Source organism: Rhipicephalus microplus, chromosome X (assembly GCF_043290135.1).
Source record: "Rhipicephalus microplus isolate Deutch F79 chromosome X, USDA_Rmic, whole genome shotgun sequence".
Classification (NCBI taxonomy): Eukaryota; Metazoa; Arthropoda; class Arachnida; order Ixodida; family Ixodidae; genus Rhipicephalus; species Rhipicephalus microplus.
In genome coordinates this window covers 483329326-483343875 of record NC_134710.1, presented here as the reverse complement: position 1 = coordinate 483343875, position 14550 = coordinate 483329326, and the positions used below count along the sequence as shown (strand labels likewise).

The 14550-nt window shown below is 42.9% G+C and overlaps 1 protein-coding gene across 4 annotated transcripts in view; it reads left to right on the top strand.

Annotated features, from left to right (window-relative positions):
• Mp (collagen XV/XVIII-type protein multiplexin) overlaps positions 1–14550 on the top strand; it is a 731849-nt gene that overhangs the window by 210947 nt on the left and 506352 nt on the right. The gene's annotated exons all lie outside the window — the stretch shown is intronic.

Here is a 14550-nt window from a genome sequence, read left to right as displayed (position 1 = left end):
ATCTACAGCATGTGTGGGTCGCGTCGACGACACCCTGTACGGATCGAAATTTCGATGTGCCATGGTAATTGCTGAAATGAACGGAGTGGGAGAGATCAGTGCCTTTCCTGACAGTGGCTCAAATGTCACCATTCTTGCAGCAATTGTAGCACTAAACCTTAAAATTGAGCCGTGGACCAAACCACCTTTGCTCGTCGTCGGCGGAAACTCTCTTGTGCCTGAAGGTTCAGCTCTCTTACAAATCACCATCGGACCGCTATTTGCGGAACCTCTGTTGTGCCTGAAGGTTCAGCTCTCTTACAAATCACCATCGGACCACTATTTGCAATTGTGGAAGCAGCCATCCTTGAACAGAACGCCCTTCCCTTTATTCTAGGTGAAGAGTGGTTTTACGCAGCTCAATCCAAACTCCACTTCATACCTCCCAAGTTACCTGTCATTTGCTAGCCATCTACCAGCGTTTTCGGGCAGTGCAAAGAAGAACTGTTGCCAAGGATGCCAAATGCAGTAGTTTTGACGACGTCTGCATCGTAAAGTTTTGACCCCTTGCGGTCAACAGCCGAGCCTGTCCAAGTCGAGTATGAGCCTGACGAGAACAAACCACTTTGGAGCCAGCTCAACAAAGCTGCCCTAGTTCATCTCCAAGCATCATGTCCCACGAGCCCACTCCATAGAAGCTCTTCCAGCATATTGCCTTCAGAAATGCTATGTTCATCGCCGCTCTAGAACACTCCTATTCCAGAAATACTACCCCTTTGTAAACCTTTCTACACGAGCGAGCCCTCACAGCACGGCTACAGAAATTTGGTTGGACTGCATCCTGCAAAGCGTATGGCATTGACCTTGCCACTGACTATTCGCCGTCTGAGAATGACGACAAAACGGACACTGTAGCTGCTCACCACTCTAAGTACGGCATGAAAAGTGCACAAGGAAACAAAGCATCCACACAGGCAATGCCATCAGCTGGTATTCCACCAGTGGCCCAGACTGCAGAGGTGACCTGCCACGTGTCCGTCACCATCCCAAAGACATTGCAGCCCTTAAAGGTCTGCAAAGCGCAACTCAACGGCATCCATGTTGCGCAGCCTAGCAAAGATGCTGCAGTGCTGTCAAACCGTTGCGCGATACCGACAGCGGTTCAGCCGACGCCTGCCCCTGTGCACCCGTCACTTGCAGTCTCCGTCAAAGTGGTGTCCTCCATGGAACAATCACTTGCATACGTGACACAGTTCCTCTCTTAACTTGCTTCTGTGGATTTTGCCCAAAAATGTCAAATCCGACCCCTGCTAACGTGCCCTCTAAAGTACATAAAGACCGCAAGAAGAAAAAGTGGTCAACACCGTCACCCAGTGCCTTCAGTCCACGTCACAGTCTCACTTTTCGAATGGTGGCGAGACAACCATGAAGTTCCAAAAGAGCGGCCCAACATTGGGCTCTTCCAAGCGCAAGAAACGGCGCAAGAAGCACAAGCACAAAAAAGACTGGCAGATGCACAGTCCCAACTATAGTTCCAAGAAAGCAAGCACACACACCAAACCCTCGGACAAGAAATGGACGATGTTGAGAAATATGACAGCCAAGTCTTCAGGACAGAGCAGCAAGGAAGACCAGTTCCCACACGAGACGATGCCTCCATTCTGTTCTGTCATGACACCTACTCCAAACTCGGATGAGTCCCCTTCAGAAGGACATGTTCTAGCTAATGACCCCGCTGATTTTGTAGACGTACACACCTTACTTTCAAGCGCACATGAAGCCTCAGCTCAACCTCCAAATCGACCACCCCGGCGTCATCGTACGAAACCTTGACACCTTTAGGACTTGCCTATCGACACAAGAGTAGTCTTTTTCTTTCCCAAGTGGACGTGGACTCAGGGAGATGAGATGCCAGATTAGTTTTTTTTTCTTTTTCTAAGTGGACTTGTAATTTAAGTAGGGTGGGATGTGAGCTCCAGCTCCAGAGATAGTGGGTTCAAAAAGAAGGTCAAGTAACCCTGGGGGTCACCCGACAGTTTCCGGCGAAGACCAGAGAGCATCGAACGTGGTGCTTGTATGTAGTCTTTTTTCCATGATTAAAAGCTTTTCCTCCCAGTCGGCCCGCATCGTACGCTCACAAGAAAATAAAAGAAGTGTCTGAAATGTATTTAAATAATTAGCCAAAGGCTAATTAAAATTCAATAAAAGGTAGTCTTGAAACATGCATTTTATTTACTTGCAAAAATAGAGTACAAACACAAATATTTTACAAAATTTAAACCATTTGGAAAACTGATTTGAACAAAATGTGTTTGAAGAGCTTGGTGAATGATCACACATACAGGCAGATAAAAAAAACGAAGATGGGGAAGGCATTGTTTAAGACGGGCATATCAAAGTACAAATCAATAAACTAACACACAAAGAAATATGATAAAATTAAAATACTGTGAAACCCAATCATGACATACCTATCTGGAGAGCATAACGATAACATGTAATAAAAAAGAGAAGGTAAATTGAAATGTAAACACACATACGCAATAAGTGTAAAGGAGCGTATATATCAGCATATTTGCACAGCGCAAGACTACGAGTAGTTACGACGTAACTACAGAAGAAGAGACTAGGACAGAAAGAGCGCTGACTTCAACTGAAATTTTATTTGCGAAAACGCTGGAAATATATACTGTGGGCATAACACTCAGTGACTTTCTTGAGCTCGTTGGCTTTTACCTAAAGACAACGTTTGTATCATGGAACGAAGGCACTTTTATTCAAAAAAGAGGAGCGTGCATCAGTTCATGCATAGCCCCTGTTTTAAGTGACATTTTTCTCGCTCATCATAACCGACTCTTGGCTAGCCGCCTCGACAGAACGGTTGTCGTAAAGGTGTTTCGTTTTGTTGACGATTTCCTTGTGCTTTTATACCGCGATGATCGGGGATATGAAGCTGCCATTTCTAACATATTACGTCTTTTCGATGAGTGCATAGCACCTCTTATTCTGACGCATGAGCTTCCGCAGGATGCTTCGTTAAGGTTTTTAGATTTGAGATTAAACATCTCAAGTGATCACCTTTGCTGCAAATATGAGCCTAGAGGAAGCAAACCCCTTCTATCGTACCTGTTGGCTCATTCAAAGCTCGTAAAGAGAGAGATTGCTAATCATTGTTTAAGAAATGCCCTCCGAAAGTCTTGCGGCCACTCGTTAATCAGCAGCTTCGTTGAGCAGGCTTCCCGTCTGATCAGCGCTGGTTTCCCCGATCATGTGCTGGTTTCGGTGGCCGAAAAGATGCTCAGGACAATTAAACAGGGACGAGAAGCACCAGTGAACTGCGTGGCTAGTAGCTCAATGCGCGTGGCTGTGATTGCCTATCTACAAAGGATTTCTCACAATTTGAAAAAGATAGGGGATAAGGTAGATGTGAAGGTGGTTTTCTCTGCCCCGGAAAAGCTTTCAGCGCTCTGCAAACGGGTGAATGCCCAGTCCGCACGAAGGAGCTGCTGCACAATCAAATATAGAAAGCTATTCGTAGCATGTGTGATAGCCGTCGTTTATTTTCTCCCGTTGTCATGCGGAAAGATATTTGTTTGGCAAACGGGCCGGTGCGTGAATGAACGTTCAAAGGAGCATTATTACAATGTATACTCAGCTGTGCAAGGTCATTTAGGCATTCATTGCAGAGATTGTGGTTGTAGACCGGAATTCTAAAAGTGCACTGTTGTTGCCAAACACTGTCACCAGCAAACACGAGAAATCATGGAGGCCAATGAAATTCAAATACTGGGTGATCGATGTATCAGTACGCCTTCGCTTGCCCTGACTAAAAAGGAAATAGAGTTTCTTGCTTGGGCACAATAGATCGTGAATTTGTGCTTATCTGTGGCGTCCTAACCATATAATGAGGTGATGATTGTCTTGCTGTGATGCAATAGGTTACGCGATGATGCGGTGATGCTCTGTCACGAGTATATATTTCCAGCGTTTTCGCTGATAAAATTTCAGTTGAAGTCAGTGCTCTTTCTTTCCTTGTCTCGTCTTCTGTAGTTACGTCGTAACTACTCGTAGTCTTGCGCTGTGCAAATATGTTGATTCCCAATCACCAACTAGCCCAAGCATCTGTCTTATCAAGTATATATCCGTCAATATAATAGCATGAGACATAATTTTTATTTGAAATAATCTTGGTATAGCTATTTCTAGCATAAAAAGTTAGGTGTCCATATGTTACTTAACAAATATTTTGTAAGGGCAAGAGAGACAATTTCGTTCTGTTTTATTTCTTGTGGAACAGTGACACTTTTAGCTGTGTATTTTTGTTGTCATATACGTTGTTTGCTTGCCGAGTGAGATAGTTTTTTTTAGTTTGTTGCGAATTTTATAACTGAAATATGAGAAATGTGGTGAGCAAACTGGATAGTTGATTTAACTACTTGAATGAACCATAACTGCTGATTTATAATCTACTAGCGTGCTGAACGACATGATATTTATGTTTCGGAAAAGTGGAATGCGTTGCATAGTCTTAATTGGTTATAAAGCCAAATACTTTGTTCTGAAGTTTTATTACCAGCTTTAAGTACGTGCTGTAAGAGTGACCCCTGGTAATTACACAGTAGTTTCAGTGACCATGAAATATGCTAAAGTAAGTTAGTTGTAAGATCAGTACATCAACGATGTCTAGATATTTATATAGAAGAAAACAGGCTTTACTCAGTTTTTTTTTCAGGCTCCACCAATATAAGGTTTTCAGTTAAAACTTCCATCAAGATAATGCCTAGGCATTTTATCGAAAGAACTTGATCGAGCGCTGAAATATTTATTGCAAGTGCAGATGCGCGTTCTTCGGGGGTTCCGCACGGTGAAGTAAACACAATGTACTTGGTTTCTGTGCATTTAAAGTCAGTCTGTTTGAAGAGAAGCACTTGTGGATATCAGCAAATTCTTATTTCGCACACGCTATGGTGTGGTCAAAAGAATTTTGAGCGGATATGAGAGCTGTATCATCAGCATGCATGAATAGGGAAAAGTTTTTTACCACGTTAGGTAGGTCATTGTTATACAGTTAGAAAAGTATTGGTCCAAGAACTGAACCTTGAGGTGCTACTATAGTCGTTTAAAAAAAAAAAACTCCGATTGGGTACCGGCAAGTTGTACTGTTTACGGTTTTTCAGATACCTTTTAAAAACCTCAAGGCACATAGCACGAACGCGATGATATTCAAGATTATTTAATATTATACTGTGGTTGACAGTATCAAAAGACCTCTTATATCAAGAAACACACCTACAACTGTTCTACTGTTATTTAGGTGAAAATTGATAAGTTTGGAAAGTGACAAAACAGCTGTGTAGATTGAACTGCCCTTTCTAAACAAATGTTGACAGAATGTACGAATAATTTCGTGTTTTAGGAAAGGCATGATTCGTTTAACGGTTAGTTTTGTTGCGATAGCGATTATATGGACACTCTCCGCTAGATTTTGCTCAGAGTTGGGTGGACGTTAAAGAGAAGAGCCACAGGTGGTTGAAATTTCGGGAGCCCTTCACTCCGGCGTCTCTCATAATCATATTGCGGATTTGGGACGTTAAACCCTGCAAATAAATCACTCAATAGATTTTGCCACCAATTAAACCTATAGTGTATGCGTATCCAAATATATGATAACGCAAGAACAATAAAACCAGTTAGAAAAATACTCTGATGCGCAGAATCGAACGTCAGACTTCTAAAACGTGAGTGCAGGGCGGTAACCACTGAGCCACGGGGGAGCACGTCCTTCAACGTTCAAATGGCAAGCTATTCATATTTACCACTTACCACTGGTGAGATGCATCTCGGGAGGGTGGTACTATCATGTTTGCAGCATTACCAGCATGATGGCTCAATGAGCGCAAGTCGCGACATCGGCAAGACGCGGCGGAGCGTGCTCTCATCTCCAATGCGTACTTTTCTCCGCGGAGAGGGGTGGTGGGGGTGGACTCTCACTCGCACGCCTGTATCTTGCGGTGGGGAGAACCGTACGTATTGGCTGGCTTAGGACTTTCACCGCAACGATTCTGTTGTTGTTACCGGGCGCACAAAAGTCACTGGAATGGTTGCACAGTCTCTGTTTGGGAAAAAGGCGCTCTTTTCAGACACGGTGAAGTGACAACTGAGCCGCTTTTTCGCATCCATCTGTACCTATGAGCACGTTTCGTGCGTCATTTGCGCGTGAGAAACGCGGGCCACGTTTCAATCTGCTTGCCATTCTGTACGTGACCTTCCAATTTGTTGCGCCCCGCCGCGGTGGTCTAGTGGCTCAGGTACTCGGCTGCTGACCCGCAGGTCGCGGGTTCAAATCCCGGCTGCGGTGGCTGCATTTCCGATGGAGGCGGAAATGTTGTAGGCCTGTGTGCTCAGATTTGGGTGCACGTTAAAGAACCCAGGTGGTCGAAATTTCCGGAGCCCTCCACTACGGCGTCTCCCATAATCATATGGTGGTTTTGGGACGTTAAACCCAACATATAAATCAATCATTCCAATTTGTTTCTATCGCATTTATTACTTCGCCTTTGCGGAAAGCTGCGACTTTTTTAAACACAATACTTATGATACCTAAATGGAAATGAGACGGTAGTTTTCTGGTATGTTTTTGTCACCGGCCTTGTAAATGCAGATAATGTTTGACAATTTGAGAAGGTCAGGCTATGTACACGTATAAAATGATAAAAATAAAGATTTTCCTCAAAGGCACACAAAGGATGTCAAGGACTTCTTTTATTGCTAAAATAGGTATATTGCCCATCCGACTGGGAGTTTAACTGGCGTACCAGCAACTAGAGCTACAATTTCACAACCATTATATTCGTAAACTCAAATGTGGAAGGAGTGTACTTATTGTATTCTTCGCGGACCACCCTAGCCACCAGTCAGGAATGGAAGGTGCAAAAGTAGGTATTAAACGTCAAAACTAGAGCGCTTATTGACACTCCGAGAACCTCATTGTCTGGAATGGTCATATTGCTTGCAGATAGTTTAAGGACCAAATTTTATTGTTCTCAGTTTTCAGTTACTTATTAAACTAGCTTGTTAAGTATGCTACGAAGGGATTCGGGTATTATTCATCATTTCTAATAACCTTATGTTAGTAAGTCCTTCACTTGATAACTGTGAAGTTAGCATTGATGAAGGAATCTCAGATGATAAGTTAATATCCATGACTTACCTTGTCTCGAGTGAGAACAAGTACATTAAACCCCCTTCAATCTTTGTTAAAATCTACGCCAGTGCGGATGACACTGCTATTCTCGACTTTCTAGAATCGAGTTATTCGGAATTCGAGGAAATAGATAATGTTTAAGACCTTTGGTCAAAACTAAAAGAAATAATACTTTTTGTGAGTGTTATTTCATTCCGTTAGCGAATAAACGTGAAAAGAGGCAGAACCCATGGGCAACACATGACTAAATTCATCTCAAACAAAAAATTGAATGATAGCGCAAAAGTGAACACAAACATGACGATTCTTCTTTGACGAACGTGTTGCGAATAAAATAGAAAAACGCCAAAAATTGTTTTTTCAACACAACATTACCCTCGTTTATGGTGAGTGAACCGAAGAAATTCTGGCGTTATTTTTCCAAAGATCGACACAAAGTTTCATAGATTAAATTGCGTGATCACACCATCACTAAACCTACATCAGTAGCAAATAAATTGAATGTGTTTTTTCAATCAGCATTCATGCGAAACACCTCTTTCTCTCCGCTTCTACCTCAAGACGTGAAGGTGCCGATGCAGAAAATTACAACCGAGGATGGCAGTCTCCTGCGTAAAAAAAAAAAAAAAATTAGACACCGAAAAGTGTTCTCGTCTTGACCATATCAAAAGTGTTTTTCTGGAGAGATACGCGTGTTGGGTATCAAAATATCTGGACGTATCTCTACGAAATTTACACGGTATCTTTAAAGATATCATCTATCCCTGATGACTGGCGCTGGGCAAATGCTGTGTAATTTCACAAATGCAGTTCCAAACGAGACCTCAATAATTACAGACTATTGTCACTCACAAGCATGTTTTTCAAGGTTTAGGAGCCCATTATTTACAAAGCCATTATCACCCAACTTAATGAAAACACTCTTTTGTGCCATCGCGAACATGGTTTCAGGTCTGGTTTTCAAGTGTGACGCAATTAGCAGAATTACCGCATGATATTACTAACGAACCTAATAGAGGAGGTCAGATCAATGCTTCTTTTTGAACTTATTGAAAGCATTCAATGTCGTTCTTCATGTTGACCTCATTACCAAACTATATGCATATCACATTGACAGAGCCACCAGGTCTTGAATTTCGTGTTATATTACGAATTCCAAACAATAGTCTCTGTAAATTCCTGTTTTTCAGCCCAGCTAAGTTTGTTTTCTGGAGTACTACAAGGCACACAAAGGATTCCCGGTATTAGCTACCATGTTGTGTTTATTTGATAAAATTATATATAGAAGACCGTGTTCACCCGGTTGTATAGATACGTTTGTTCACGGAATATTGCGTCATATACAAGCCAGCACTCAGCCATGCAGATCACCTCACGCTAAATGTCTCTTTAAGTTCTATTTACGCTTGGTGCAAAGTATGAGGTATGTGATTAAACACTACGATGACGAAGTACATATATTAAGAGTACACTAATAAATCATGTCCGCTTGAATTCAAGTACATACTAGGCAATACCGCATTATCTATCTTCGCACACAAAATATCTGGTGGTAATTTTGACGAATAACCTAAGGCAGTATACCCATGTTAAAATTTGTCAGAAAGCTCGTGTAAAACTGACATTGCTACTTAGAAAACTCACTGGAGCTGAAACATTTGTAAAATTTAAAGCTATAAATGTTTACTGCAATCTAGCCTAGAGTACGCGCATTTCATTTGGAGCCGACACCAGAATATATCAAAGATAAAGTGGATCGAATACAAAAAGTGTTGGTTCAGTTCACCTTTTCAGGGTATTTCAAAAGAAGTAAAGCTAGCCACAGATGCTAACATACAGATTCTAAGTCATCGCAGACTAATATTGAGGTTAAAAATCTTTTGTCAGCTCTATCATGGACACTTTAGAATAAATCACTCTACGTACTTATACTGTCTCACGAGACATTTCTTTCGAACGGGTCGCGAAAAAATGTTGAGATAATCCATGGGCCACATAAACTCACACAAGTACTCGTTATTTCCCGCTGCCATCGAATGTTGGAATAACTACCTGTAAGTTTGGTTTCCGCTGCCTCAGCTGACTCCTTTGTCAACATTATTCTTAACATGAACGTTAGCGTGTAGAATGCACGCAATCCAATGTGGCACCATTTACTTTGCATCCTTTTTGAACTTATGTGTACGGAAAGTAACGCTGTATGAGTAACACTTATTTGTATTTTTACTTTGTGCTTTTACTTATTTTGTGTCTTTTTATGCCGCTCATTAACATCTGGTTTTTCGTCACCACACCTGCTTCGGCCCAAACGTGGCCTGCAATATATATATATATATATATATATATATATATATATATATATATATATATATATACATATATATATATATATATATATATATATATATATATATATATATATATATATATATTTGACGTGTGCATGTATACTGCACCAGGGAGGCCAAACCTTTGCTGCTGGTGGGGGAGTGCGTTCCCGGCGGTGGTTACCGGTGAGGCCGCACCCCAGGCCTCGTAATGCAGTTCCATCACCACGCGGATTTTTTTTTTATCCGGTTGGGAACCGCGTGGCACCGGGATTTGAACCACGGACCTTTTTGCATGCGAGGCGAATGCTCTAACCACTACGCCATCGCTGCTCAAGAAGGGTGTAAGGCAGGGGGACACAATCTCCTCAATGCTATTTACCGCGTGCTTACAGGAGGTTTTCAGAAGCCTAGAATGAGAACAGTTAGGGATAAAAGTTAATGGAGAGTACCTTAGCAACTTGCGCTTCGCCGATGACATTGCATTGCAGAGTAACTCAGGGGACGAATTGCAACTCATGATTACGGAGTTAGACAAGGAGAGCAGAAAGGTGGGTGTTAAAATGAATCTGCAGAAAACGAAAGTAATGTACAGCAACCTCGGAAAAGAGCAGCGCTTCAAGATAGGTAATGGTGCACTTCAACTTGTAAAAGACTATGTCTACTTAGGGTAGGTAATAACCACGGAGCCGAACCACGAGATTGAAGTAACTAGAAGAATAAGAATGGGGTGGAGCACATTTGGCAAGCACTCTCAAATTATGACAGGGAGATGGCCACTATCCCTCAAGAGGAAGGTATATAACAGCTGTATCTTGCCGGTACTTAGCTACGGAGCAGAGACCTGGAGACTTACAAAGAGGGTTCAGCTTAAATTGAGAATGACGCTGCGAGCAATGCAAAAGAAAATGATAGATGTAACCTTAAAACGCAAGAAGATAGCAGAGTGGATCAGGGAACAAACCGGGGTTAAGGATATCATAGTTGAAATCAAGAAGAGGAAATGGAAATGGGCGAGAAATGTAGCGCGTAGACAGGATAACCAATGACGGTAAAGGTAACTAACCGAATTCCCAGAGAATGTAAGCGGGTTAGGGAGAGACAGAAGGTTAGGTGGGCAGATGAGATTAAGAAGTTTGCGGGTATAAATTGGCCGCAGCAATCACAGGACCGGGTTAACTGGCGGAACGTGGGAGAGGCCTTTGTTCTGCAGTGGACGTATTCAGGCTGATAATATATATACATATATATATATATATATATATATATATATATATATATACTTGTTCGGCCGGCAAAGTGAACCTAAAGCACATTATGTGCCAATGCAAAAACTACTAGTCTCCCTATTAATTCAGCAGTATTTTTATAGGAGAGCTGCAAAAGGCTACCATGCGCAGCTGTTCTACGACACCGGAAACTTGCGCATAGCAGCTCCTCGGGGTTGATTCTCGGGGTTGAAATTAGGTGGCATGAATTGGTGCCTACATTCGAGTATTGGATAACACTCTCCGTCTTGTCGCAATTCCTTTCTGTTTAGCCGCGGCCAACAAACTTGTGTCTCTCCTCCTCACCGAACACGCATATATCTCGCGCCCAGGCGCTAAGGCTGCCGGTAGAATACTCTTGCACCCAGACGCCATTTTGTTCTTTACTGCAAAGGCGTGTGCCAAGACATGGCAAGCGGCAGCTCTGGCAAAGTGACTGTTCACGCCACTCTCACTTACGAGGAGTCGTCTAGGCACCACTGCGCCATGTTTGGGATGCGAGAACAACCAGCGCAAGATGAAGAGTTTAGTCCACACAGCCTGTGAAGACCGTAACAGAACGCGAGAACCCTGTCGTTGTGGTGCTTTCAGTTCGCACAGATTCCTAGTCGTAACGAGAAATGGCGAGCTTCGCCACCAGTGCATAATTACCACGAACAGGAGAAAACTACGAGCCCCGTATAAGTGTACGAGCAAGTATACTTACTGCCTGTATTCAATCGTGACGCCAACTATTTAGTATTATAGCAGTAATTTGCATGACATGCAGACATGTTCCCAGCACTTTCTTGGCAACAATCCTTCCGAGCTGAACCCCGTGTCAATGCTGCAAATCGTACACCATTTATTACTCAGCCCACTTTGAAATGCTGAGTTCTCTGAAAACGCCAAACCGTTGGTGTATTTTTCGCTGGCTGTATGCCAAGAAATATTACGACACACGTGTGCACAAAGACGCCTAGCACGTTTAGTACAAATGTAACATCATATACGTACAGTTGCTAACACCCTTGTCTAGTGCCCAGCCAGCCGTTTCAGCTGCCGTTTTCTGCATAGATGTGCTGATAGATACTGACGCCATAATGCTTAGCAGGCTAGGTCCATGTGTTATAAATCAAAAATGAACTGAAGCGTGTAGCTAACGTGAGGTAGCAGCTATGGACAACAACGTCTAAAGGCATGCGCTTTAGCGCTATAAACAACTGTCATTCCACCTGTGCATGATAAAGTTGCTTCTACAGCCTGCACTGCACATGCTGCACTATTGCAGAAGGTCTTCTTGACGTTTCAAGAGACAACAGCACACATTTATAGGAGTGTAAAAGTGCAAAACTTGCTCACCACTTTACTCGGCTTGAGAAGTTAAGCTCTTGATTAGCGAAGCGTCTCCTCGCATGGCAGACCAGGGTATTGCTTCGCCGCGCTTGCGACAGATTGCCTGACGTACATTCGAAATACAGGAAAAGGTCACTACCAAACGTGGGGAAGTTACGGCTGTTGATCCTTTTATAATGATTCTGAAGTAATTAACATAATGAGTGAAATGATGACCATATTATTATTCTTTTAAAAGGGTTCAGAAGGCGAGCTCTGGTCGGTGACACCCAGACTCGCTACATACACCCGCAACTTGTGGTACTTTGCCAGCTGATTCACATGATGACCGCATTTCTCATCGTCATTTGTAGTGTACAAAAATTTGTTCGGGACGTCAGACCCCAAGAAATATTAGTATACAATCGTTTCATTAATTTACAGTATAAATGGTAGTTCATGCTATTGGGTGCCATTAGTGGTCATTGCGGCCCATCCGAAGCGCCTGTATATCGATGCATGCCTAAAATTTCTGAGGATAATCATCAAACCGAGATAATGACCTAATTATCAGGTGCGCAGGAAATGGCGTAGTGCCAAAAAGATTGTTTTGTTGCAAGAGAGTACTGACAGCTTTCGTCGTAGGTGACATCACATTCATCGGGCATTTTGTGACTTCTTTCTCGAAGAAGTCGCAAATTTTGAAATCAGCTATACGCAGAAACAGCGAGAGTTGCACATGTATAATATGAGGTAGTAATGTGTTCATCAAGCCGTCGCCTACAGATACGGCGCAAGAAGATCGCCCAAAAAAGGTCATCAGCATGGTTCATGCTTACGCCGAATCATTTCAGAAAGACGACGATACTCGCAGAATTCTTACTCAAGCGATACGCAGGGAAGGACGTCAGACACGTCTCTTCCAGATCGAAGACTTCATTTCCGGCGTTGGAGACAGCGTCGCTTTCGACAGCGGGGTGTCAGCTTGAGCACCGTTCAATGGGGCTTGTCCGAAAAAAAAAAGCGTTGCCAGTTGACTTCCCTTTCCACCCTCGAAGGGTGTCTTTGTAATTCAAACGAGGTCCTTTCGAGCTCCTGATTGATGTCCTCACCCCGGTCCCCTCTTGCTGGTAAATCCTCCGGCGGCTCGATGCCCGACAGGAGGCAGGGGCTTAGGCGCACTGACTCAGCATTGACGTGTGTTTGCCCGCTTGCTTCATTTCCTCACGAAATACCCGGGTCCTCTACCATTTTTTTCTCGATATGTACCAGTTTACATTTGCTCGAATTGATGATGACGTGTCTTTAACGCCGAGTAGCCTCGCCTCTTGATTCGGTCTTTCCACGCTTGAAGAGAAGTCATAAATACGTCATGAACGGCAATGACAGCCGTTCTCTTGTGTATCGTTCCCAAGGTAGACGTGGAGAGAAGGAATAAGAAATATCAACGGCACCGTTTATAGCTGGGCCGTTAAGCGACAGAAGACGCCAGATTTTATACGCGCTGTCTCATTCATCACTCGAGGACTATCGGCGCTTAGTTCTGATCACTGTTTTATAATACGAGTAGACGAACATAGCCCTTGTTGGAGAATGGCGTCCAGTCATTTTGTACCTGTCCTTGCCGCCTCCAGGTCCAGCTGCAAGTGAACAAACGACATGCTATGACTGTCGGCGCTTGGTGTGTAATCAGTGGTAATGAAGAAATATTGCTTGCATAGTTCTTGAACCTATAACTCTACCAACAAACTGACAGTTTTTTAGCCTTTTAAGTTCTGAAAGTTTAGCTTAACATTGCAAAGTTTGTTTTCTTGCCAAATTTCGTAAGTTACACCCGCTAACTTCAAGTTCCGCATGCAAGTGACATCCTCTCAAGCGAAATAAGATCCTCTAACTGATTAGCCCTTCCAAATCAACACTTGTTGCATCTGTATAGTTGGACCTGACGCTATGAAAAGAATCGTTCTTTGGGGTCGAACTGGTAGAAATGCACATTAGGAAGAGCCCATAGTCATCGTAAGAAGGCTACGCTAATGATGTGCCCAGCAAAGCGATTGGCTGAAGTTTTTTTTTTCGAGTGATTCTAGCGTAAGACGTTTCAAACGAATCCAGCATTTGTGTTTCAACTATCGAATGGCTTCACTGAAGGAGTTATTGCCTCGCAAATCGATCACCGCCAAAATTTTTTGAATCATTGAAGTAAGAGCGGCCTTAAAAAGATTTGTTGAACGCCGTAATTGCGTCCTCCATTTTCTTGTCGCAGAAGGAAAGAAATTCGGCCCTCTTGGTGACATATGAAGTGATATTTAGCACGAGATTACACAATTACGAGAAGGAATGACAGAAAACGTACGTCAACGTTGAAAAAAATGGTTTATAGCAACCGAAGCACGAATTACATATTTTGGTGACGCACCCAGATGTCATGAACAGAGAATTTTTTTTTCAAGCGAAACTT